This window comes from Mchenga conophoros, linkage group LG11 (assembly GCF_057382185.1).
Source record: "Mchenga conophoros isolate Kocher_MC1m ecotype Shallow Benthic linkage group LG11, M_conophoros_male_GT1.1, whole genome shotgun sequence".
In the NCBI taxonomy this organism is placed as follows: Eukaryota; Metazoa; Chordata; class Actinopteri; order Cichliformes; family Cichlidae; genus Mchenga; species Mchenga conophoros.
Window position 1 is genome coordinate 23,249,277 of NC_140536.1, and position 22,677 is coordinate 23,271,953.

Below are 22,677 nucleotides of genomic sequence, written 5' to 3' on the forward strand. Positions count from 1 at the left end.
TCATTGAAGTTTGCATTTCGGACTAATGCATTAATTACATACGCAGGCCCCAAACGCTCAAAAATAGAAGCCCGATGCTAAAATAAGAATACCATTGCAATAGAGGCTCGGCGCACTGGATTGTTATAACCTTGTGATGAATTGGCTCCTTCGACTTTTGGCTAGGGTTAGATGCAGGCCATCACATTTAAAGTGCTTTTCCACTTCGAGGTTTGTTTGTTTTCCTAAAAGATGGGGAAACAGTCCTCAACAATTCTGCACAAATCCCTCGCGTCAGTCGTTAAAAAAATCATTTTCTTTTCATTTTTCCTTTCCTTGCATTCTTTCTTTTCTGTTTTTTTAAACTTAGCCTACTGCTTTTTTAGAAAGAAGAATCGCTGCAAGCAGTTAAGTCGGTTGTCAGAATCTGCGCGCTCGCGTGTGTGTGTGTGCATATAGTGCAGTGCGGTGTAGTGTAGCGTTTCCTCTTCCTCTCTCTTTCTTCTCTCAGTCTTTTCTGTCCGGGGAATTGTTCTCAACGTCCACAAACACATTGCAAATACCCGGCGGCCAAGCGGCATCGATTTCTAATTAGACGCCAGGATAATCGTTGGAGAGAGATGAAAAAAAGAAGAGAGTGATGGCGAGACCGAGTAAATAAATATATAAACGAATTAGAGCCCAGATTAATTGAATGAATATGAGCATTAAAAAGAAACAAAGGTGATCTTGGCGGATGAAACCTTGCGTGGATTGAACGGGAAATAAGGATTACATACACAGAGGAGAACAGGCTGAAACATATTCGAGGGGGAGAGGATGGGTGGGGCTTTCTTTTGAAAATTAGGGCACACTTTTGCCCAAAAAGTAGTTTGTAATTACTGATCCACGCAGCAACATTTCAGGCACATTCGCACGGCTGATCGATTCATTCAAAATGTTCTGTTCCCGCATGTGAGATGTCATTGCGGAGAGCTCGGCGGGTCTCACACGAAATCTTGGATGGAGCCTGCGAGGAATTAATGGGAAATACTTTAATAATAATGCACAAAAAAAAAACGTAAATGATTAAATGATCATATTGAAGTCATATTTATTCACATTCGCTGGTGTGCACATACATGATATCTGTGCTAGAAACTGTGACAGCAATCAACCTTGAACTAAAGCCACAGCTGGATTATCCAACTTCTCTCCTCTCCAGTCAAATTTCCACCGCCCCCCCTCTTTCCCCCCTTGCCCCCCACCTCCCTCTTTCTGTCTCCTGACAGAGTGTGACAGGGGGTTAGCCGGGGAGCTCAGGTAGCTCGTTTACTTTAATTAACGTTTCATCATCCTCGGAGCGGGACCGCGCACCGTATATACTCTTTCATGCTGCTCCGTCTCTCATCCCTGTTCTCCTTCCATTCATCACCGGCCCTCCCTCCTGCTCTCTCCTCCCCACCGTAGGCCTCACCTCTCATCTTTTCTTCAACAACTCGCCAAATCGCCCCCTGCTCTCTGTCTCGTGTCCACTCGAGCATATACAGGATAATAATTCAAACACTTTCCTTCCTTCCCTCCTCCTCCTTCTCCTTTTCCAACTTTGTTCTTCCCACCCCCTTTTTTCTCGCTCTCCTATCTCCTTTTCTCTCTCTCTCTCTCTTTTACAATAATGATGCCATTAACTGCATAACTCCAGGCGGTTTTGATCAACTGATGCAGAGGAGGAGAAGTAGCTCATTGTGCGCTGGCCATCATTTGGTGGATGCTATTGTGCAATTCAGCTCCTAAACAAAGACAAAGTAACTGTAAAACGCCAGAGGATCAACAGATTACATATATATATATATATATATATATTCCGACCATCTTATAACCATGTCAGCAGTGTGCGCCTATGGGTCTTTCAACATGGAGACATTGTGGGGCTGATAAGAAGGAGGAGGAAGACAGTTATTGATCACCTCTGATTATTTAATACAAAATAACTCCCCAGTCGATGATCACCATCAGGCAGGCAATAGATAAAATCAAAGGGCTCTTTGTCAATAGGTTAAATGATCCATTGGAGATATAAGCAAATAAGCAAACCTTCAGATATTAATGACCTTTCAGTGTAGCCTTTAAGTCAAAATAACTAGTTCATTATAAAATTAAGATGTTTTGACATAACATTTTTTGTCTGCTCTGTGAAATCCAAAACAAACAGCTCCTGCCATTTCATTCTTTCAACTTTTAAGCATGTTTTGTTTACAGTTCATGTTAACCTAATACTATTGTATAGTAAAAGGGTTTTTTTGTAATTTAAATTCAAGAGCTATAATTTATAAACCAACAACAATGAGAAACTACCTGTTACTGTTTATACCACATTGAAGGATTAGCCTCATATACCTATCTCTAATTCTCTGGCTATATGTGACTGAAAGGCTTTACTCTTGTCTTTTGGGTGGGTGAAGGGGAAGAAGGCCTCTGGAGAAAAAATAAGTAAAAGTCTAACATCTTTAACATAAAAATCTATTTTTCTCTCTCTCTCTTAGTTCAATTGTAATTTCTCACCTCACTTTCTTGAACTGAATACTTTCTCGGATAAATTAGCGATTAGTAAACAATCAGATGCAGCGACAGCTTTAAATTGTGCAGTCGATGTCTGTTTGAAAAAGTGTTTTGGTTTGCTCCTGATGTAAAAGAGGATTGGTGATTTAGCTCAATCACATGTCTGAAATTCTACTGATGACCAATGACAAAATAATTTCTAAGAAATGGCAAATAAAGACATACTGTGATGTTTTTTCATTGTTTTCATTGGTTGAGCTGTTGATTCTGAACTGGGCTCATCATAGTTCACCATACATTTAGAGTTATGCAAATTACACTAATGAGTAGTAATTAGAAAAATCTTGCAATTAACAATTAGCAACCGTGGCTATTAGTATTCAGTGTATAAACTGCATTGCCCTACTCTGCATCATCAGTATCACCGAGAGGATCTCACAATCTTACAGTAAAATCAGCAGCAGAAATTTGGGGTGTAGTCAAATCACATAAAAAATGTCTTCCATATGTTCTTAATGAAAAAAGGAATGATAAAAATGAATCAATAAAAGCAGCTGTAAAAAGGTTTCACAAAACAATAGAAGTGAATCCCCTCGGAGTCAGCTTACAGCCGGGGTTTGATGTGCTGGTGGAAATGGCAGGTGTTATATAAAGCAAAAATAAAATAAGAGAAAAAAGTAGAGTAAATGCAGTTACACTCATATGCTTCGGTGTGATCTGGGCGTGACTTGCACACGGGCTGGGACTCAGCATGGAGTGCTGTGATAGTTTAAACAGTTTAAAACACTTACAGTGGTAACCGGATTTGTAGCCTTGTGGGGTTAAGAACTTGATGAAATCCACTGTGTCCGCTGGGACTCCAGAGGTGTGTGCTCACATACAAATTGCCATTGATAAAGAGAAGAGGTGAAGCTCCATCACATCTTAAACCCTATCACCCTTACACTTGTTCACATAGAATAAAACTCTAGTACCCAGAATGTAGGGGGCACCATCTCCAACCCCAAGGGAGGTGGGACTGTCAATGCTGCATACAAAGCTTGGCTTTGCCTTTCTTTCGATTGGACCCACCGGAGCACCAAGTTGTAGATAGCTTTGACTTAGAAGTGTGCCAAGTTTGGACTGTATGCACATTTTTGTGTGCAGTGCAGTGTTAAGCTTCTACCTACTCCTGTTTTAAGATTCATTCATATCATATTTACATATCATACATGAAGTGAAAGGATTTTCAGGGATGGTACTTCCACTTTCCTTTGTTTTTATCGGACTTTGCCTTTGTGTTTATTTCCTTGATATGAAAGCATCCAGCTGTATATACTACATGCAGAATAAACAAACTAAACAATAAATGAATAAAATGAACTTGAATAACAGCTACCAATACCAAGCATAAGTCAAGTTGATAAAGTGTCTGACATTCTTGCATCTAAAATGATATCTATGTGTAAGCTGAGGAAAGCGGCACTAAAAACGCTAAACTACACTTAAAATCATTTAAACTGATAAAGCACTAACAGGTTAAATTAAAAAAAAATCTGTACCAATATTGATTATTGATTGATTGACTGATTGATTAGCCATCTGTGATGCCTATACTGGCAAAAACAAACATAAATATGGGCGAGACTAAAGCAGATAAAATCGGTGTTTGACTTCATGGATAATGGATCAGTCTTACAGACCACAACCCTGACTGCAGCAGGGTTCACCTCACCATGTCTAACTTGAATCTAGACTTGACCGTTATATAAAACAAACATTGGGTTTGGAGATCTATCTAGGTGCTTCTAAGCATAATCTCAGGAGAATCCATAATTTCACACTGTAGTGCAGAAGTTAGCAATGCCGCAAGCTGAACAGAGATCTGGGAGACTTAGCAATCATATCGCTTTATGGATTTTTTTCCCACTATAGCAGGATGAGGTAGGTGAAAAGCACAACACATTATGTTTTTGTACAATGACAATGAGTCCATATACTCTCATAATTAAATCTAGAGAGTCCAGGTGAAGTCCAAGACGCTGACCACATAAGCTGGATGTTCCTTGTCTTGCATGTCATTGTGTCTATTCTTTTTCTTTCTCCACTGGTAGGTAGAGGCATGTGGTCCTATTTGTGTAGTGTAGCAGCTAAATGAAAATACTGGAGAAAAATTGGCATTAATGTGGTTTAAATAGCCAAGCAGTTCAATTGGGAAAAACATAATAAACTATAAGTTTCACCAAACTTAAAAGTCAGACAACTAATTTATAAATCAGACTGAATTGACTTTCTTGGCTGGTCAGCCATCATATTCGCTTAAGAAATAAAAATATTACTTTCTAATGAACTGCTTTAGAAAATGCTATGAGGATAAAGCAAAACTTTTATAGCCAAGTAAAAGTGTTGAACAACAGAATCATGGAAACTCAATACCGTGTTTTGAACAGTAGATTGTGTTATAGCTTTGCTTCCAGGCTGGGTTATAAAACATATTCAGCCCTCAGATGAAGACGTAAACTTTGATTTGATAATTGCAGATTGTAAATGAATGGAAAGCACGCTGTAATAATATATTGTTGGATTTTGTTCATTTTTCTTTACTGCAAATATCTTCTTTCGCATCTGGTCCCACACGTGCTACCGCTCACAGTCTCTGCTCTGACTCGTTCTGCTGTCTCTGTCCCGTCGCTGATGTCTCGTCCCACTACAGAGACATCTTAGACCGCTGTATTTCTATTGAAACTACAATATATCCACAGACATGCACACAAAAATTCAATTTCTCCATCTTTCTATCTGTTCCCCTTCCACTTTCTCCGACACACAGAAAACAAAATGTACGCACACAAACACACACATTCGGTGCCCGTCTGCTACGGCCCCCGTTGGCTCTCTCGCCTGTGTGTGCGTGTCAAATCGAATCTCCACCTCGGTGCGTAGTACACCTGCTGTGCTGGCGTATAATGCGCTGCATACAGTGAGTGCACGATGACGGATTACTGAATTAGACCAATAATGACAAGTGACACTTCTGTTACCGCTCCCTGAGCCACTGCAGAGAGCAGGAGAGAGGTGTAAATAAAGAACAGACACAGCGACAGAGAGAGAGAGAGAGAGAGAGAAAGGGGAAGGAAAAAGAAACCATAGCACCGAGGCAGAGGAAGTCATGGGGATAGATTGGAAATTTGGGGCTTATTTTTAAAAAATAAATAAGTTCTGTTTCATTCCATTTCAACTTCTGTGTCCTCTATGTTCCCCCTCCCCTCCTCACTTTTTCTGTGGCGACACAGGTAGGTAGAAATAGAACTGAATGTTTTTCTCATCGCCAAGTCCCACCAGGACTTTGGTGAAGTCAAAAATGAGGGCAACATTGTAGTACTCTCACTTACATGGCAAGACAGAAACAGTTCGGAGAAGTTTTAATGTATTTTCATAATAAATATACATGAAATGTAGAGCAGGGGAATTTGTGAGTGTCCACTAGTTGTGCACTGGGGTAGTGTATCTGCAGGATGCCTGGCCCCCCCATGGATCCAGGTCTCCACAGACCTGTGTGCAGGATACTAAACCATGCCAAATGAGGAAGAGGAGGTGTAACCCAACGTGGGATCACATGAATAAATCAGCCTACCACCCGGTGCTTCTGTACTTGGAGAAACACAAACTAGAAAAGTGGATTTACAGAAAGATGTACACAACCCGATGAATTCATTTATCCCCGCACTTATGCAAAAGAGAAGCCGTCTTAACAGGTAAGACGGCTTCTGTTTGAGAGAGGGAACCAGCCGTGTGTGTCTCTATGTTCTTAATCTGGAGATAGACTTTAAAATATGAACCCCAATGAGAGTATTTGTGTTGGTGCTCTGTTGATGTAAATTTAACCGCAAGCCTCATCATCCTGCCTCTATCGCCTCATAATGGAGAATGACTGAAGAATAAAACCTCAATAAGTCCTCAAGTTGTTGCACCACAGTCGTGTTTGGCTTGCAAGCTCAAAAGGTGCAGGTGACTTCTACGGCTTATATCTCTTGTATGTGCTCTCACTTCCCAGAAAGAACAGGAAGGTGGACAAACAGTGCTGGAGATGGAGTGAGCACTTAACTGGGACGAACACACACTCGTAGTAAGAAATGGGGAGACAGTGGAAGCACAATTGGAAAAAGAAAGTCAGGGAGCAATAGGGAGAGCACAGAGGAAGGAAGACAGAAAGAAATATTGACAAAGCCTAGATATACACATAAGTCACCCGACACGACCCGCCTGCTCCCTGTATTTTATAGAGCCGCTCTGCGCTGGCGGAACAGCATGACAGGCCAGTTCCTTCAGCGGAAAATATGGTCCCTCTATACCCTCCCGCCTCTCGCTCCGCTATCACTCCTGTTTTCTGTCTATCCCACCTGATATCATTCTGTCACCTCTGCGCCGGGCTCTTTTTTCCATCATCCCCCTATTTCTTTGCTCCCCGTTCTTGCCTTTTTATTGGTGCTCTACATTCCACCCGTCATGTTTCACTCCTCCATTTCTATCCATCTTCCTGTCGCTCTCTTAATCCCCTCTCATTTGCTCTCCTCTGCCCTCATCCCTCCCGTTTCTCTTCCTGCTCTCCTGAAGCCACTTTCGCGTGCAGTCCCATTTCCACCTACTCTCCCCGTTTCCCTCATTCTTCCTGATTCATTTCCTATCTGCTATCCGTTCCATTCATCCCTCTCTCCTCTATTTGTGCCACATACATTGCCATTCCTCTCCACCCTCTGGCTCAGCTGTCTCCATCTTATACCTTTCTAACTGTATTTCCTCTGACCTCCCAGGTTTTCCTCCAAGGTTTTAAGTTCATTCGTCTCTCTTCCACCACCCTAACCTTTATCCATCCATTTTTTCAAACTCCATACTTTATCTCACCCTTTTCAGTTTTCCATTTCTTCCCACAGCTTCTTTTTTCTTCCTTATGGAAATCTTTTCTTTTCCTAGCCTTCCTTTTCACATATTCCTGCTATTTTGTTTTTTGATGCTGCTGTCCTGAGGTTCCTTCTCTCCCTCCTCTTTTCTTTTTCTTTCTTTCACCTCTCTACCTCTGCATTCCAGCCGGCCCTCCCTCTCTCATCCGCAGCCTGAGCACAGAGCCCCATGTGTCGGAATCAATTAGGGCTGAGAGCCGTCGCGGCCGTTCTTTCACGGAGGTAAATATTAAACTGCACCAAGCACCGAGGAGGAAGAGAGGGAGAGAGAGGAGGGGAGAGAGGGAGCCCTCCGTCCCTAATCCACCGCATCGATCAGGCGGGGATGAGGGTAATATATTATTTTGACAAGATACGATCCTCCGACGCGCACCGCTATCCCCGGCGATCGATTTCTTTTTTCTCTCCTTTTTTCTTTCCTTTTCTCCCCCTCAGTGAGTGGGACGAGTTTGTGTGTTACTGTGTGTGCGTACGCCTGACACAGGGCGCGCGTGTGCATTTGCGTGTTGTTTTGCCGGGCATCTTGGCGTGTGTATGTGCACTGGAGTGTGGATGGGTGACAATAGGAACAGCATTAGGAAATGTGGAGAAGAGATGAGGATGGTGCTGCTAGTAGGTCTGTGCTTTTACAAACAAGCTCCTGTCTAAACAGCTAAATCACACGCTCAAGATGGATCATTGAAAGAATCTCGGAATCGCATTTTGTGTTTATTTTCTGGGGAATATGCACAGAGCGGCATATGAGGCAGGATGTCAAGATTCCAGTTAGTAAGAGACTTAGCAGCAGAGCTGACCTATTGTAAAGTTAAGTGTCCTCCCCCGCACTGTCCCCTCTGCTCCTCTGCCTCCCCTCTATATCACTTTGCAAACTGTGTCTAAATGCTAAATTCCTAGATCAATTTTTTTATTCAACCTCTCCCCCCATCATCACCCTCACTCTGGCCCCTGCCTCTGTCCTTCTGCAACAGCTTCAAGTCCCGCTGTCCTCCAGTGATGGAGGGTGTCCTACCAGTCTCGTGCACATCTACCAACTTATTTAACTGAGCATTTGTGTGTAACCGTGCAGCAGATCACCGATTTGTACACCACACCTTAAAAGCATTGGTAGGCTTTGTAGCCTAACCAATGCCAATAGTTATATATTTAAGGTATTCTATATTACAATTTTTAAACTAGTGGCATATTAATAAAATAAAAATACTAATGCACGGACTTGTTCGAGTCCATATGAGTGCATTTTTTTTACACTGATAGACAAAACTCTCTGTCTTTCAAGGTTCAGCAGCCCCGTGACTGCGTCAACACTTAGCACAGTTACTTAACCAAATTCTATACATGTTCAAAAAACATGCTTGTTTTTTATGTGGATCACACATTTCAGTTCCAATCTGTCCTTTTGAGTGTTATAGTGATACAAATGCACACAAGTCATGCACACACCACCCAACAAGTTTCCTCTCTTAGAAAGCTCCATCCGAACAAGCACGGCAGCACCTGCTGGGTTCTCCTCCAGCTCATTCCGTGGTCTCTTACTCCTCGTCTCCCACTTTCTCTGTTTCTACCTGCCGCGACTTAGTTTTCCTCTTTCTTTCTGTCCGCTCTTGCTTTTATTGTGCCATTTTCTGCCACTTTGGTCCAAGAAAGGGGGGCCGTAATGCAATCTCTCCCCCTCTCTGTCCCCTGCTGTGAGGGAGAGTAGCTTGGCCTGTGTGCTGGGCCAGGGAGAGGGGGGAGGGATGGGGTCAAGGTGAGCTCTAATACACTATTGATCCGCCCCAATTGAAAACCTGATGGAAATTTTAGTCCCCCCCCACTCCCCTCCTTTCCTCCTCATCCTTCCCAGCACCCCCCCCCCCCCACCACCACCACCACCACCTCTGTTTTTCTCCCCTCTCCTTTCTTCCTTCTACTCCCCCTCTCCCTTCCTATCTCCCACTCGTCTCTTCCCTTATGTCTTTTTTCCTTTCCTGTGTGTATCCTCCCTGGTGTCTAGAGCCTTCCTCTTTTTCAGTGTCTATCCCCGTTCCCTCCAATCTGTTTTCTTTCCCAGCTGAATGTCTCTTTCAACCACTGACCACTTTCTCTCCCTTGCTATCTATCTCTGTGCTGGGCAATACTCTGCCTCCATGTCTTTTTAAACCATGCCTCTAATCATTTCCTCTCTTCTTTTCTTCACTTTTAGGTCTCACCATTTCCCCCTTTTCAAGTCTTTTGCCTCTCTTCCCTTAAATCCCTTGCTACCCCACCCCTCCCCGCTGATTCCATCTCTTACACTCTTTTTTCCTCTCATCCCCCTCTCTGAGTGTGCATCAGATGGTCCATTTCTCTCTAACCCAGTGCATATTGATCCCTATGGCAGTAGCATGCAGGGTGAGGGCTGTGAGGACCACTGCTACAGTGTATTAAATGCCACAAACGCTTTGGACGTGGGGCCTGAGACACGCCTCCCCGGCAGGGCCCTGTCAATAGCTGCTGTCTCCTGTCAACAGCAGCCAAATGGCCTCTCAATCTGTGACTTGCGATGGTCTACAGATTGGTCCACAGAAACTGCAATAGATGCGCCACAGAAATATAGAGAGAATCTTAATAGGAGAAAAGCCAGGACAAAACAGAAAATGAAATAAAGAGATGTGTATAAGTGCATTTTCCCAGTAATGGCCGAGTTCTTTTGAAAAACGTGCATTTGTGACTGATGTAAGTCAATGAAATCATGTAAAACCATTTCCATTCAGATACCTAAAATGTTACAAACAAAATCTATAACCTCACTTTCAATTTGCTACATTCTTTGCCTTAAAAGACTTCATAATAACATGCTGCTGTCCTGCAGTTATGTGGAACAGCAATTATGTACGTAGTTCAGTGTGCTATATACTATTGAAGCACATCAAACAAAAGAGGCACAAACACTGGAAAAGCCTGAACAATAGAGATGGCAGCAACAGAAGTAAACCTTTTACAGCTACCTATTACTTTCCCACTTAACAAGACAGACCACAACCTCTCCCTCTGTCTGACTCTATGCAGAGTTGGCTGCTATCACCGCACTGTTTGAGTGGGAGATAAACGGAGTGAGGGTGTGTATGTGCGCCTTTGATTTATGTACTGTTGTGTACGTGTCAGACGGCCAAGCTATCAGGACCACCATCTCCCAATAGACATAGAAACACTACAGCAAGTGGAGGGACCCCTCTGCTGACCCCGAGACCCCTGATACATATCTGGAACAACAGAGCACACCGAGTGGGGATTGGAGGGGTTTGTTGCAGTAGGAGGAAGAGGAAGAGGAGGAGGAGGGAAACTCTTCATTGCTCCCGTGCTTTTCATTTTCATTCAGAGGAGAGTCATCCACTTTGTCTTTCACTCTCCTTCTCTCTAACACTGTCTCTTTCTCCTCTTTGCCCTTCGCTGTCTAATGTTGACTGGAGGGAAGCAGCCGCTGCACTTTCACCTGAAATTCAACTTCACGTCTCCTGTCCACTCTCACAAAACAAATCTCACAGATAACTGAGCTATAACACGCAGACTTTAGATGTTAGTTTCTGTTAACAGAGTGTGGAGGTACCCTTCTATGATCCCAATGTCACGGAAAATCCATGGTTTGATCAAAAGGGAATGTGTGTTAGTCAACGAATGCGAGAATACACGAAAAGCCACGACCAAACTTCTGGAGTGCCTTTTGAAAAATTTATTTCACCTCGCTCCCTAACCTGTGACTTTTAGCAAGTTTTAGATTTGTCCAATTTTACATGACAGTCAAATAAACAGATTAGAGTATTCTGCCAGTGTTCCTGTTAGTTTTTCAGTACATTACTTGTAATTTGTCCACTAACCGACATCCAGAGTTCAGGCACCTGTTCTATTTTCCCACTTTTCTCTTTCAATCACTCCTTCCTTGTCTCCCTCCCTGTCTCCTCTTTTCTTCCCCCCTTCTCTTCACCCTCTCCATCTATTTCTTTCTCTCTAGGAAGGAATCAGTCTCACCTTAATTGCTCTTAAATCGGATTAATGACTGACCGGGGACAACTTGACTTAATCTCTCTTCTAGTAAATCTCTTCCTCTCCCCTCTTCTCGTACATCACTCTTATACATTTTATCCTTTCTTGCCCCCCCCCCCCCTTTGCTCTCTTTATCTCTTGTCCTCTCCTTTTTTTCGCCTTCAGCGCTTTCTCCTCACTCGCTCCTTCTCTTCTCTCGCTCTCCTCAGCATCGCTCACCTCTTTCACTTTGTCACGTCCTCCTCTTCCCCTTTTCCTGTCCTTCCTTCTTCTTCTCTCTCCATCGTGCTCCCCGAGAGTCAATCATTCTTTCATCTTTTTTGGACGAACTCTGTCATACATGAGCTCTACTCATCGTCCGGGTCCCTTTATCATTCCTCTCTCCTTCTTTTCGCATTTTTTAGACAAGTTTCTATCAGCCTTTAACTTCATCATCCCGAGATTTGCCAAAACCTCTTTGACTTGACTGTCACTCTCTCGCTCGATCCTATACTTTGTGTGTGCATGTGTGTGTCTTAGTCTCACTACAAGGTTGGCTGGTCGTGCAGCGTTGTGTATGTGTTAGTCCACATCGATGTGGTTCTGTCATTGCCTCCTAAGTGCTTTGGCAATACTACGGATCTGCTGTCATGCCAGTTCAACTAATCTCAATTGAATTACATTGAACTTGTATTGAGATGGAGATAAAGGACATGAGGGTCTGTCTGTGTGATTGCTCAAAGAGCTCCAGTTCTCTTGCACCCATGTGAAAAAAAGATAAAACACACACGGCAAGGAAATTCCATTCATGCCCTCAGATTCAAGCCATCACTTTTGGTGACAGTAATGCTATTTGGATTCTTTAACTAAATGTGATGTATGCCAATATAAAAACAGGAAATAACAAGGTCCTAGCAGTTCAGTATAGAAAACAAGTGACGACATGTCCTACTGAGGTGATGTTTGTTAAGGGTATAAGGACAGAGAAATTGTTCCCTCTTCCAAAACCCCTGCAGTTTAAAAAAAAACTGAAGGAAAAAAGAGGCCAGCCTTGTGGACAAAAGCTCATTTTCCTCTTGGTTGCACACTGCTGCAGGCGGGCTAACATGCCACAGGAGAATTCAACCACTCATACACCTTTGTTTTCCTCAGGTTTTTCTCAACTTTACACACAGAAGCAGAGCCATAACCGAGAGTGAACCAGGATTTCTTTGTCAGACCAGAAGGCATGTGTTCGGCCTGTCCAGCCTGAGGCAATGTTCTGTGATCTGAGAGCCACAAAGTTGCACATGTCCTTTGATTGCGACAGACAAAAGTATAATCTGTCATTTCCAAAAGCAGGCACATTTTTCACCTTCCAGTTGTTGCACTGAGTCACTTCCGAATCTCTTTCTTTCTTCAATTTCTATCTCTACTTGTCAACTCTTCCAAAGTCCACTGCCCTCCACTACCAACCCTGGCGTTCAACCTCTCTGCATGCCCATCTGCTTCAGAGCGCTCCCGTCCTTGTCCTTTCTCTTTCTCGCTCTCTCTCTTTCACTGAGCACTCAGGATTAAGCATTTATCTCGGTGGTCCTCCTTTCGGCCCTAAACACCCGTGAGGATGATAAGAGTCACTGGGATTTGTCAAATTGTGCGCCATTGATTAACTGACCTTTCACGCCTGCAAGTCTCTCAGCCACTCCACTAACTGTCGACAGGCTAGATAGAGAGATAGATGGATACATCTGGCTGTTATTATTGTGTACAAGTTTGTAGTTACCAGGTGTGGCAGGGAAAGACGACAGGAGGGGGTTGGGGGGTGGAGAAAGAGGGAGTGTTTGCAGATGATGGAAAAGATATGGAGAAGTCCTTCAGTTCCCCTATAAGGCTACGAGAGTAAGAGGTAGAATTTTCTCTTCCAGCAGACACTAATGAATATTGAATCATAAATACTAAAATACAAATTTTAAGAGTGTAATATCAAACGGGAAGAATTAGACGGGTGCAGAAGAAACGAAGGAAGCATTCATTACCTTGATGGAGAGCAATCTTGCACATGGCCAAGGGTTACTGGATAGTAGACTGGACACCTTTGATTATTTGTAGATAGTTCTGTGCCACTTTGTCACTGACACATTTTCAAAATCCAAAAAGAGGTGTTTGGATTTATTTATTTATTTTTTAATTGCAGTGTTTTTTAAAATAGAAAAACAGGACAATCTTGAAATTTTGAAAAGCATTTCCACACATTAAAAAAATTATTTTCTTTTCATAATTTTTAGAAGTTGTTCTTCTGTGAATCTTTAAGAAATAGGTGAGTCTGAAAGATTTCATAGAGTGCAGAAAGCTGTCTTATAAAGTTTAAATTACCACTTTGAATGGTTACGTTGGTTTAACGTTGCATCTCTACACGGACTCTCTTTGTAAAATACAGTTCCGTTTTCTTTTCTTTTTTTAAAATCAGCAACAAATGACTCCACCCACTGGAAAGCATCTTGACTTAAGTGACCTCAGATTACCTTAAAAACATTTTAAACTATTTTAATTATTATAGAAAAAGGTTCGACTGTAATTAGAAAATGCAACCGCACAAGAGAAGCAATGGAAGAAAATAGACACTAAAGGCACACGGTTAAAAAAATTTAGAAAGAAATAAAAAAAGGAGGGGGGGGGGGGGGGGGTTGAATTCACCCACCTGGACCTCCGCGTCGCTCCGCCTCAGAGATGCACCTGAGGCCGAAGCCCGATCACGGTCTCACGGACTGGACTTGAAATTTCTTCGCTGCTTCGCTTGATCCGACCGGAAAGGAGGAAACAAGGAGGAAAGTGTCGCTGTTGCACGAAGGCGTCACTGAAAAAAAAATTATATTTATATATATTAGTACGACTGGAAGATCCTCCGTTAAAAGGACAAGTACGTACGCGGGGTTGCCCTCAATTCAAATAATTAATGAAAATAAATGAAGTAACAGGAAACAGGGGAGGTGGCGCTTTGGCCCAGCTGACTGGAGTCGATCCTTTGGCTTGTGTTCTGATGTTTTCCCGCAGGACCACTGCTGCTTCATAGACCACAGATCAATCACCTTATTTACTCCTTACTGTCATACAGTAACTGTGACAGCAAGAGAGAGGAAGAGCCAGTTAGAGCTTATAATACTCACATAATGACTTCGTGCGTATTTGCCACTCATTTGTAGATGACCTTATCGCACTAGAAAGCATTTCCTCGAGTTTTTCCCTCTGCAGTATTCCTATAAAATCCTTATAAATGAGGTATATTCTTTCCTATATTTATATTAAAGCTTCCTGAAATGTATATGAGGCTATAACGCATTTTACGCACAGGATGTACCCGGGATTATCGGCACATAACGGATACAGGGCCTGAATGCAGTTCGGCGAGAGGCTTTGCTGTCTTGTTATCAATATATGAGAAGCTTGCTGGAAAGAATATTGACCGCACTAACTAGCCGCACTTTGATCATACGAAATTGCTTTCCAGATGACAACACATTAAGGATGAGAGCATTTTTTAAAAATCAAACCCGCTTCTCGCACCTGTCAGAAGTTTCTCCTCTAGACGAGATGGAGATGAGGAGAGGTGCGAGACCCCATAGGTGGATTGTCTTGATGAATAAAATGAAGTCAATAGTCTATTTCAGAAACGAGGAAAGGAAAAAGGCGAAAAACAAAGGAGAAAATGAGGAGGCGAGGGCGCATCCAATATCCAAATTCCTTATCAAATAATTATGATCATAAGCCTGAAAAGTAAGTTTGATTTGATGTAACTGACATTAAAAAGCTGGGACGGCTTAAAAAAACCTAACGTAATAATAATAAAATATAATAATAACAAAGCGAGAAACGAATAAAAACACGGACATAAAAGGAAGAAACGATATTTATATTTACCTTTTAGAAGTGACGGCAGGTAAAATACAAATGAATTGCAGAAAAAAGAGCAAGAGTAAATGTATTTTTTTCTGTAGACATAAAAGAAAAACTAAAATATGAATCCGAGCAAATTAAATTAATAAACAATTGTCCTAACAACGAAGTAAGATAATCGGAAAGAGAAATTTGAAGTTTTAGGCATTTAGGCAAGGCATGTTATTTGATGTAATAATAATAATAATAATAATAATAATAATAATAATAATAATAATAATAATAATAATCGAAAATGTCCATTATTTTAAAACGAAAATACACTAGTTATTATTATTATTATTATTAGTATTATTATTAGGCAGGAAGGAACGGAGACATATTCTTAATTACTGTGTGAACCGTGTGTTTAAATAAACATTTGCGTTAAAGTGCTGGTATTATAATAAATTGGACACGTTAACAAGTTCAAGCCGTGCAGAGGTGAACGATTAAGGAGGGGAGGGTGAGTGACGTGGAGAGAAATTTCCCCGAATGGCATTTAATGTCGGAAACATTTCCAACATTATTATGTTATTGTATTGACAGCAGTGAGACGGATGAGGCGACTGGCAAGGAGCGGCGCAAAAAGCAGGAATATTATCCAATTACCGAGGTTCAACACGTTGGTCTGAAAGTTCACACACAGGAAACACAGAGAGGGGAAAACTGACGGAGGCCACGAGGGTGACGAAAAATAAATACAAAAACAAAATTAATTATAAGAACAAGACATTATTATTATTATTATTATTATTATTATTATTATTATTATTAACATTAACATTATTACGCACAATCTGGGCATATTTAAGTAATTTCTGGTTATTATAAAATAGAAAACTCTAAAGTTTCCTCAAATGTCAAAAATGTTTTTCACAGACACAAACAAGCACTTTCACACGCATTAAAACTTCTTTTTAGACAGATGTGAAAAGTTAGATGTGAGTTGTAACTGACTCGAAAAAAGAGAGAGAGGGAGGAAAAAACAGCACTGGTTGGGGTTACGGTGGATCCATTGATCGATCTCTTAATCTGCAATAGTTACATGCATGTATTGATTTACAAACACTGTTTATCTAGAATTATACTGGCACAAATAATTGATGGAGTACACCCACGGCGCGCATAAATATGCATCAAAGTTGCAAAGGGGCAAACACCTAAAAAGAAAACACCATATGAGGGAGAGACCAGCGAAATCAAATAAAGATTATTCCAAATATATATTTTTTTAAGCTAGACTCCGAAATGTATCGATGCGCCCACTTCTGAAACAAACTCCCATGTGAGTCTGAAAACACATATACAGGCAGATACACGCGCGCACGCGCACACACACACACATGTCGCCGGCTTCATTCCTGCTGGAGTAAACTTCAATATTTTTCTGTGGTGAGCACACTGAAGGATGGTCACAGAGAGCAAACCACTTCTTTGCTGCTTGGTTGTTGATTTATTTATTTATTTTCTCTTGTGGTGTGTGTGTGTGTGTGTGTGTGTGTGTGTGTGTGTGTGTGTGTGTGTGTGTGTGTGTGTGTGTGTGTGTGTGTGTGTGTGTGTGTGTTGGGCCAAAACTTGGAATAAACTCGAACAACCTAATCGTTGGTAGCTTGTACTGAGAAATTGGAAAACTGTCGATAACCGTGAAAGCTGACTCTAACTTAAAGACGAGAAATTAAAGAAAACAAAAAGTCAAATAATGAAATAAACTAAAACCAAATCAAAATATGACCACGTGCAACACGTGCACGTCCCAAAGTTGAGGACATGGCACAAGCATGCAGGCAACAAGACGCACTCGCACAATGAAAACCCCCCACAAAAAACAAGATCCAAACGTCACACAGGCACACTTTATTATACAATATTTATAAATTGCATGAGGCCACTCGCACACACACAAACAAATGGAGCAGAGCGAGAGAGAGACAGAGAGAGAGAGATACACCGGCTGAGGACTTGTGCAGCTCGCCGCGTGTGAGTGGCTGTTTAATTGACTGATTGATAAGGCGGTGTGGAGGTGAGATCTGGACGCCTTAACAAATAGAGACATTTAAAGGCTAATCCGGGCCAACGCAGACAGCTGAACGCATCCAAGTGCGCCCGAACAGCCGAGGCTTCACACATGCACTGAAGAAGTGGACTATTTAACCACCTTTCTGGTGTGTTTGTGTGAGTGTCTACTTGCAAAGGATGCAAAGAGCACTTAAACGTTTGCAAAAAGACAAATATTTAAAAACAAAAAACAACAACAACACAAAATCCCAGTAATGGTGGCTAAAAGAGCCTGTGTGAATTACGTGCAGTCCAACTTTTTTGTTACAAGATTACACTGCGGAGAGAATGCCATACAGGAAAACATAAACATCTTATTTATAGCAAAAATGACAGCCGTGAAGAATAATATCGCCCAGCGCAGACGTATCGTGAAATGCTTTTTTAAAAACACTTACTAACTCACTAGAACCCCAACTTTTTTCCTCGAGGGGAAAACCCCCCAAAACAAACAATAAAAATATCAAATTCAATGTCTATAAATATTACACGCAATAAATAAAATGCACAAAGAGGAAAACATACCTCCAGTATGATTTTTTTTAGTAAATTGTTTTCTCACCGGCGACCAGTCTATCCACACGCATTCACTCTGACGGCGCACCGAGCCAGAGACCGGAGAGGCAGCACTACTACCAGCCTGAACCCGGGAAGGAGAGCAGAGGGAGGGGGGAGGAGGGAGGAGAGAAGGTGTGTATCTTTCTCTCTCTCTTCTCTCTCTCTTCTCTTTCTCCCTGTGTGTGTGTGTGTGTGTGTGTGTGTGTGTGTGTGTGTGTGTGTGTGTGTGTGTGTGTGTGTGTGTGTGTGTAAGCAGTTAATTACTAAATCCCTATTCGCTGTGCCTCGGGTCGGTTTGTTTTCCCCGGTCGACAAGCCGAGAGGAAAGAGAATTTGAAGTAGGATTCGACCCGTTTCCGCTCCCGTGTCTCATATATGAGGTCTCTGTGTGTGAGAGAGTGTGTGTGTATGTGTGTGTGTAGTGTAATTGTGTGTGTTTGTGACTGGGTGTGTTTTTCTTTCTCCCTCTCTCTTATTCAGGGCTCTCTTTGCTGCCACAAGAGGAGCCCCTCCATCGCGTCTCCCCCCGCCGGCTTTGAAGAGTCACAGTACTCACCACCCTGTTGACCTGACCCTAAAAGTTACTCACATTGAATTGGGCACCAATTCCCCAAACAAGCAATGAAAGTGGCCACTTCAGTGCGTTTCCAGTGCCAATGCGACTGGGGACTGATGTGCCTGACAGTGTTTTCTATGACACAAAAACCTTCCACCTACAGCTGCAGTCGGATTGAAGTCTGAGACTAGAGGAATCACTGTGATTTCCTATGTGCTAAATAAAATGCTACCTAGCCAAAGCAATATTTTCTTTGTTTTCAATGAATATAAAGGAAACCTTAAACGACACTCACTAAAGGTCGAGCCCCACCTGTCAGTCTGGCTTAAGCAAACTGTTATTTGTTTGCTGTCCCTGTAGCAAAATCCACACTACAGTGAAACAAATCGTCTTCCTTCAACTCGTGACTTCCATCAAGTGTCTGCATAAATGAAAATCACACACCCGCACAAGCACGCAGCGCAGCGGAAAGAATGCCCCAGCTCTTGTGCGACTGAATCAACTCTGCCCTTAACAAACTTTAATTATTTAATTGATCCTCAATAAGCAAGTTAATAATCAATTAGGTAAACCAATGAAACTCACTTGAGTGCAGAGAGCCAAAGCCTATGACAAGGGTATCAAGGGAAGGGGTTGGAGATGGAAGCATGGGAAAGAAGCTGAAAGCCACACGTTGGACTCTACAAAAACACGGTGAGGACGTTTCAGTGTTTTCAGAAGCTTTCAAAGGCTTGTTGATTGATTAAAAAATCAGCCGTGAAGCAAAATATTATTAGTTTCTGTCCTAATCAGCAATTAGAAAAATGCAAATTGGCTCTAATTCCCGCGAAAACACACAAACAGAAAGATCTTTCCAAAAATATTTGGAAGGGCCAAAACTACTGAATGAGCATCAGTTGCACAACACGGCTATGGCCACAGCCACGCACACACACGGAGTCCATACAATAAATTCAGACAACGACACACGGACCTCTTTATCGCCCTCTGGTGTCCACTTTTGATCTCAGCCTTCCATCACAGCTTGTTAAGGCTTCCAGCAGACACCAGTGCTTCTCAACTTTTTTGCCCGGATTTTCGGCTCACATTGGACATAACGCCATGCTGCAACACCAGTTTATGAGTGTATTTGCTTGTGCGCATAGCTTTTGTCTTTAATGTACATCAGCTTTGTACGGATGGCCATGTCAGGAGCAAGGACACTCACACACTCTGCAGATAAAAGCTTCGCCAGTACTCTGAGTCCCCTGAGGGTCACAGCAATATTGATGTGACCACTGGTGTGTGTGTGTGCGTAAATATTGCTGGTGCATGTACATGTATACGGTGCCTGCTGCATTTCTCCATGTCACCTCTAAAATCCAAAAGGGCAAAAGCACATAGAGAAACACTGAAACATGCTAGTAACCTCCAGCCACTGATCTCAGACCAGCCCATTCATCCATGTTTTTTTTCCTCCCAATGATATCTGCTCAGCAGCTGGAGCGTCTGAGCCTCTGACACCTGGGAGGTATATGTGACAGAGTGGGGAGGCGCTGGAAGAGGATGAATAACTGACCTATCACATCCCCATTGACTGAGTTAATTAATATAAGTAGAGCTGGGGATTCTTAGCTCACTTTTCACTGTATGGATTTGCTGTCTCCTCACATTTGGCATGTTCTATGTCTATTCAATGCAAACTCAATGTGTTCCATCCTGCAGCACAATCATGACAGCTAATTTTGGTATGCGAGGCATTTTGATAGGGCAGATTTTAATTGTGGTGGCACAACACAAGGCCTCCCTGTGACTGACTGATATAAAATCTCATGTGAATGGATGTCAAATTGCTGCAGAGTGAACCGTTAAAAGGCTCGAGCTCTATGCCTTTTGAGACTACCGTAGTTATTGGATTCCGTGCATTCTTTGCTTTTGATGAAGCTAAAATATTATGTTTTTGGGACATTGAGTTAGGAGAGGCGTTGTCAGCAGAGAAATTAGAAGCGGGAGGAGCCGAGATAGAGAGAAGGGACAAGGAGGAAAGGACAGGAAATCCTCATAGACTCTTATGCATGCAAACACTCTCTTCCTCTTTGAGGTTGAAAGACAAGAGAGAGAAGTGTGCGTGTCCGTGTGTGCGTGTGTGTGTATAGGAGGGGGTGACACAAGCAGGACAGACAGGAAGACAGGCAGTAGAAGGTGGGAAATGGAGAGAAAAGGAGGGGAAAGAGAGCAAGAAAGAGCTCCACTGCCTAGTCTTAATCTGAGCTGTTCTGATCAATAGCCCATTTCCCATTGTTGCCAGAGCTGTTCGATCGCTACACCACGGAATTAACACACCCACTTTAATCTAGGGGGAGAGGAGTGAGGGGAGGGAGAGGAGGGGGAAGGGAAAGAAGGGGGTTAAGGGGGTGAGTGAGGAGCAGCTGTGGAGGCATTCTCAAATGAAATCAAATCTAATTGTTATCACTGTAGCTGCTGCACTTATTACTACCACTGTTACAATTATCCTCCGACCATATAGCTCTTCTTTCCTCCGTCTCATACCTTGCCTCCTGTGGTGTAAACTGGACGTAAATAATCCAAATTAGTGTTTATTTGTTTCATTTTGCCAGCTGTAGATTGGATTGCTTTGGGAGGATGGAGGGGAAGCGTGCAGGGAGGGTTGTTGATGGCATTGAAGGCTCGGCCCATTCCTCAGTGACAGAGAATGGGATCTGTGGTCAGTTATATTGTCCTAGACACACTCCAACATCTGGGTGTCTCAATTCCTCTCAGCTGCTGTGAGGTTGTACCAGCAGGGCTTCAATAGGTACTGTTTTGTTACAAGAATGTGTTCACGATCTTCTTATTGGTGGTTGTGTTCTGGATCTTATATTGCACCATTATTTTTTTTTAATTCTGTCAGGCATCTCAGATCCTCGGCTTTAATGGTGGGGGCGCACCTAAACACAACAGAAAATACTCTGGATAAAGTGTTGTGGAAGAAAACGAGGCACTTTTATAACCTTTCTCTTTAACAAGAAACTGAAACTCTTGAGATTAAGAACATTTTTTGCAAGACCTACAATGTTTTTCAGTAGTGGGAGCTCCTGGAGAAAACCCACTTAAGTGTGATGAGGACATACAGGGTCCATACAGGAGGTTCTACCCAGGTTTGAACCCAGGAACCCATCCTGCGAGGCAACCATGCTAACCACTCATCCACTTTGAAGACTACTTACCCATTATGCAATATTATTCGCATAAATTATTTTGAGTTTGTGCTTTAGTTTTTGGTTTTAGGAACTGTTTCACAGTACTCTATTTTCTGTCTTACGTCTGTTGACTAGTCATGTGTATATCTTCAGTTTTTGTGGCCTCATATTGAACTACATGGGTCTCAAATCCCAACCCCCCAAAAATGGACTTGAATGGAATTACAGCTGTGTGCTGACAGTGATGAGAAATAGGAGAAATAACATTTTAGATCAGTATCTCTTCCCAACAATACGTTTCTCAGCCCACACACAACATGTGAAGAATTTCATTATTTTCTATGCTTTTCTTAATAAAACTGGTGAATTTTCCAGAGTGACACAACCCTTTCTCTAGAAAAATGTATCCCTTTGTGGTTGGTTGATTACTTTTTTACAGAATAAATGTTTTTCAACAATTAGTACATTTACCATCCAATAATACCATGGGAAGAAGCCCCTTCGCACTGGTTATTCCCTGAATTTTCCTCAAACACCATAGTAAAATCCATGTCTTCCAAACTCGAATAACTTGGCAGTCCCTTAACTTTAAATTTAGTTAAACCTTTTGAACATTTTTAGTTTGTATATATCAAAATACTGACAATAGCTTTTGTTCAGCATGACGTTAGGTAAAGAAAGCAGATGATTTCTAGACAAATGTTTTAAAAGAGTATATTTGCCCTTTTTTTTTTTAATCGCTAGACTAGTTGCAGATTCCAAATGTTTCAGTTTTAACATCTGAGTGAGCTGATCATGTCAAATTCTTGACTGTGCAGCATTATATTTTGTTGTAGTTGGGAAAAAAAACATGTTTTTGTGAACCCTCACCTATAGGGTGCAAAACTCTGCAGCCCTGTGTCCAAATACGTGACTAAAATCCTTTGCAGCTGTTTCTTCAAAGATGCACCTGCGACTGATATAGATCGCCGGTCTCCCAAAAGTC

The 22,677-nt window shown here is 42.1% G+C and overlaps 1 protein-coding gene across 3 annotated transcripts in view; it reads right to left on the minus strand.

Annotated features, from left to right (window-relative positions):
* The window catches only part of erfl1 (Ets2 repressor factor like 1), a 49,537-nt gene that overhangs the window by 21,161 nt on the left and 5,699 nt on the right, over nt 1-22,677 (minus strand). For 2 of the 3 annotated variants that reach the window (XM_085290355.1, XM_085290352.1), the window contains exons 1-2: nt 17,925-18,142; nt 14,110-14,265 (exon numbers count right to left, since the gene is read on the minus strand). The gene's annotated coding sequence lies outside the window, so the exon portion shown is untranslated. Of the gene's footprint in view, nt 1-14,109; nt 14,266-17,924; nt 18,143-22,677 lie in introns of those variants that run through there. The other variant, XM_085290354.1, reaches the window with a different exon arrangement.